Raw genomic sequence first — 5264 nt, 5'->3', positions numbered from 1 at the left:
AAAAAAAAAAAAAAAAAGATTCCAGTGGTCAAGACCAGTATATGTCCTGATAAAATTATAGGAACTCATGGCCAAAAAGAATAAATCACTTGTAACCAGGACTGCATAGGCTGATTTCAGCTTTCTCCACATTTGTTCTTATGAGACAATTTAGGTAAATACCAACAAAATCCTGAAGAAAAGAGATGGACCCAGGAATTTTGTATTCAGTCAAACTGTTGCTTAAATGTAAAGGCACAGTTTTGAAAATACAACATCTTAAGGGTATTACTTCTACTAACCTCTTGAAGAATCTGCCAGTGAACAAATTTTATCAAACCAGAGATGACCAGAAAGTATAAGGTAGATAGCAGCATAAGGACTGTGAGTAAGTAGGAGTAAAACTAAAACAAATGTGGGAATTATTTTTATTAAACAGAACAAAAATAAACATTAAGAAGCATAATTAACCAAAATTAGGAGATTGTGGAGAGAAAGGGAGGTGGAAGAGGAAAACTACTAATTAATTATTGTTCAGAATAGGGTATAGATAATACTGGCTAAAGAAGATTGGACAGTAGACAACAAGATGCAAACATTCAAGATTATCAGAAGAAATGCATATGCAACAAAGTAAAATCTCACACAGGAAATTATTTTTAACCTTGAAAACATGAATCATAACATGAAATTGATAAGGAAGATTTTTATTTATTACCTGACATATCAGTCACCTGAGACCCCACCCCTCGGATGACCCTTATTAACCTAATATTAATCTATTATCTGGCTCAGCCACCTGAGACCCCACCACTCAGACCACCCCAACCTAATAAAAGTGGAAAAAACCCAGTAGATGGGGCTGAAATTTGGTGGCGAGACCCCTCTGAGCCCACCAGCGAATAAACCTTGATTCTCCAACTCTCCGTGTGCTGCTCAATTTGTCCTTGGAACCACCCACTGTAACACTTGTTGTAACAATTTGGTTCCCTGACCAGGAAATTGACCTTGCTGGCCACTTGAAGCCCCCGGTTCAGGGCTGGGCACAACGACCAGTGGGACCTCAGCAACAGAAACCAACTGGCGCCGACCGCCATTTTGCGGAATATTTTCGCTCCTTGGGAGCTCCCGCCAGCTTCGGGGTCCTGAGCTCGCCAGGACACACCGGAGGGATGGACAAGGCAAATCAAATCTGGAGGCATCAGATCAGGTAAGGTCCCGGGACCTGTCTGAGTCAGGCCCATCAGAGGACAGAAGAGCTTAATCACCTCCTGAGTTCAGGCAGTTCCCAGGGCGGGAATGCATAACCTCTGCCTGTCTGAATGAGTGAGTGAAGAGTGACTGTTTGTGGTTCCACGGCTACGGCCACGGAACCTGAGTGCGTCCTCACCTGCGGTTCTGTGGTGGCGGCGTACGGCATAACAGTGATTCACTCCCCTAAAGGGAGCCACCAGGCCTGGGGTTTATACCGGCACACCTTAGCCAAGACGCACCTAAATTCCCACAAGGGACGAAGCCAGGCGGACACCTGAGAGAACCGCCTACTCCCCGCCTTTGTTAAGCTACGACACCGTTCAAGGGTCTAGGATGGGTAGCGTAGAATCTAAGCCTACAGTCCTTAAATACATGTTAAAGAACTTTAAGAAGGGTTTCACAGGAGATTACAGCGTCTGAAAGATAGTCCTCTACCAGCACTGGACTTAGAACTCTACACCGCTGGCAGTAGTTTTATCCAGAATGGGAAACGACTGGCGGGCTTCACAGTCACCACAGTCAGTGAGGTCATCATGTCAACCCTCTTGCCCCAAGGGTGGTCGACACAAAGGGCGGGGCTATGGGCCCTCATCCAAGCCCTCAGGCATGCCCAGGGTAAGAAGACAAACATATACACAGACTGTAAGTATGCCTTTGCCACACTACATATCCACGGGACAATATACAGAGAGAGGGGACTGCTGACTGCAGGTGGAAAGGAGATTAAAAATAGGGACAAAATCCTCCAACTGCTAGAGGCAGTTTGGGAGCCCCAAAAAGTTGCAGTCATCCACTGTCGAGGACACCAAAAGGACACAGATCCAATTGCCACCAGCAACCAACCGCCTGACAGACCAAACAGCTAAAATTGCAGCCAGCCGAGGATATTCAAAGGACAACACTCCAACCCAGTGCCAAATCTTGTTCACACCCGAGTGGCCCAAAGAACCAAAATATACCCCAAAAGAGAACCAGTGGGCAGAGCAGGAGAAGGCTAAGAAGGACAGAGATGGGTGGTGACACCTATGGAACCATAATGTCTTTATCCCCAGTAAACTAACATACTCCATTGTCTCCCAACGTCACAACCTGATTCGCTTAGGGAAAACAGCCCTCACGCAGCTACTCGCCCGGTACTACTACATCGCCAAACTTCTGTCCGTTGCTACAACAGTCAGCACCCACTGCCAGACCTGTGCTAAAAACAATGCAGCGGTCAGGCCGAGACCCATCCAGGAATTCAGTACACCGGAACCTCTCTGTTTGAGGAAGTGAGAATTAATTTCACAAAAATAAAACCATGTTGGGACTATAAATACCTGCTGGTAGTGATATACACCTTCTCAGGCGAGGTCGAGGCAGTCCCTACCTTGACCGAAAAGGCTAGGGAAGTGACAAAGGTTCTATTAAGAAAAATCATTCCCAGGTACAGTCTACTACTCTCCTTTGACAGAGACAATGGACCAAGCTTCACCACGGAGGTCATACAAACCCTCATCATGGCACTAGGAATCAAATAAAACTACATACAAAACTCAGGGAAAGTAGAACACATAAACCAGACCCTCAAGACTACTCTAGTGAAACTATGTCAAAAAACACAATTACCCTAGATAGATATCCTAAAAAAAAAAAAACCCTATCTCCCTGGATCTCCTTGTCCACCCCCACCAACCTGGGAATCCAGTCTAGATAAAAGACTAAAAAACACCCTTAGAACCCACCTAAAATGATCCCCATACTACAATACTAGTTACCCCCACTACTGTTAAAATTATAGGTATCACTCCATAGATCCATCACTCCCAGGTAAAAAAGACTAAACCAGATAACGAAACTGGTCTCTGAACTACATGTCAGGACCAGCAGAACCCACTAAAAATCCAGCTTAACCATCTCCCAATGAGGACAGCCATACCCAGGACTAAACAGGAGTAAGTGGGACCACTAGCCCTGGCCCTCATTGGGGTTATTATAACCTTACTAAAAATTAAACTCTTCTCAATAACTCTAGGAAAGTAGACTAAACTGCAGAGGACATCTTTAACTGTGATATTTTGACTCATTATAGAATGTCTACTCCTGACTCAGTCCCTACCCTCCTCCTGGTTGGGGCACTCGTCCTAACAACTATGGCAGAGAAAGCCTGCCCTAAGGCTTATTATACTAGGACTTAGATTCCCTCCACTAACAGGATTACTCAAAACTTCTAGACCATGGGAAATTTCACAGTCCACACCTACGTGCCAAAGACATGTTATAGTCAGGCTCAGGTATGCCACAGTGGGGAAACAAAAAATACTGGACTGGCACCATTACAGGTGATATTCAAACCTATATAGCCCAAAGAGACAAACCAACTTATTAAACTTACTACACCCACTGGGAAATGTCTAATGGAGGAAGAGTCCAAGACCAGACTAAAATCCAACAGCTCAAAGACACAGACTCAACTTATTAAGATAGCCTCAATAACAGAGTCAACTTATAAGAGGCCAGATCTTACTAACATACAAAAGATCACTAACCCCCTAGAAACCTCTCCTCTGATAACCCGGTTCCTTAACATGACCCTCCAGGCCCTACCCAATCATAATTCATATTGGGTCTGTTTATGCCTTCAGAAACAAGTCTATATTAAGGTCCCTGTGCCTCTGGGCTAAAACTCCAACATCCTGATCCCAGACCCCCAAAAAAGCATCCCTGGTGGTCCCAGTAACATACAATGTCCACTTATCCATAACTTCCCATCTAAATATCACTTACATTACTAATACAGGAGAAAATAAAATATTGGGATTCATGCCGAGTAAACTCTACACAAGTAAACAAACCTTACCCAGTAATGCCACTGCCACCTACTCTCAAGATGACATATTCTTTCTTTATAGAGACATTGCCCACCTCTACCTCCCAAGAAACTGGACCAGGACCTATACCCAGGTCTTCCTCACCCCAGATATTTGTATCTTTAAAACCCAACAACTGTAAACTACACTAAGCTCCCACTCAAACACTCAAAAGAGACGGGCCTTACTAACATAATCCCTCGTGGGGAAAAAATTACTGCTGGGATAGGAGCAGGAATAGGAGGCCTAGAAACATCCCTGAGCATCTACCACAAGTTATCCCCAAAACTAAATGAAGACATGGAACAAGTAACAGATTCCCTACTGTCCCTCCAGAGTCAACTAAACTCACTAACAACAATAACCTGACAGAATAGACGGGCCTTAGACCTACTCACTACTAAAAAGGGGGGAACCTATATATTCCTAGGGGAAGAGTACTACCACTATATAAACCAGACAGGAGTAATAACCACAAAAGTCAGGGAGCTAAAAAAAAGTCCAGAAAAAAAAACCCCAAAATTAAAACAAACCTGGGGTTTCAACTTAGGACAATGGACTTTATGACTATTACTGCTGGCCAGGCCACTAATAACCATTCTCCTCCTTGTCACTATAGGCCCCTGCATACTGAGCATGATTCTAAAATTCGTAGAGACAACTATAACACGGAGAGCAACAGCTCACATAACAGCCTTATGAGGCTATCACACACTGGGAAATAATGCCCTATAATGGACATATAAGGACATCAAAAGGGGGGATGATAAGGAAGACCCCCATGTATTACCTGGCTCAGCCACCTGAGACCCCACTCCTCATACGACCCCAACCTAATAAAAGTGGAAAAAACCCAGTAGATGGGTCTCAAAATTTGGTGGTGAGACCTCTCTGAGCCCACTGGCAAATAAACCTTGATTCTCTGTCTCTCCATGTGCCACGTGGTTTGTCTTCGGAACCACCCACTGTAACACTTACTATAACAAAATAACATGTCATAATCATGACAAAACATATCTTTTGTATAAAAAAGGATATAATTGTAATAATTATAAGTGAGTTTAATTCATTCAGTAAAAAAGAAAAAAGTCAGATAGGACCACAGATCAACAATAATTCAACACTGTACAAAGAGAAACCTAAAACTAAGAGATTCAGAAGGATGAAAAATGAAATGAAAAA

General features: G+C 43.6%; 1 pseudogene; it reads left to right on the top strand.

The window, feature by feature from the left end:
• The window catches only part of LOC105807531, a 46321-nt pseudogene that overhangs the window by 16466 nt on the left and 24591 nt on the right, over nt 1-5264 (top strand).

This window comes from Propithecus coquereli, unplaced genomic scaffold, assembly GCF_000956105.1.
Source record: "Propithecus coquereli isolate 6110/MARCELLA unplaced genomic scaffold, Pcoq_1.0 Scaffold16, whole genome shotgun sequence".
In the NCBI taxonomy this organism is placed as follows: Eukaryota; Metazoa; Chordata; class Mammalia; order Primates; family Indriidae; genus Propithecus; species Propithecus coquereli.
Note: the sequence above shows the minus strand (reverse complement) of the source record. Positions and strands in the feature narration are given on the sequence as shown.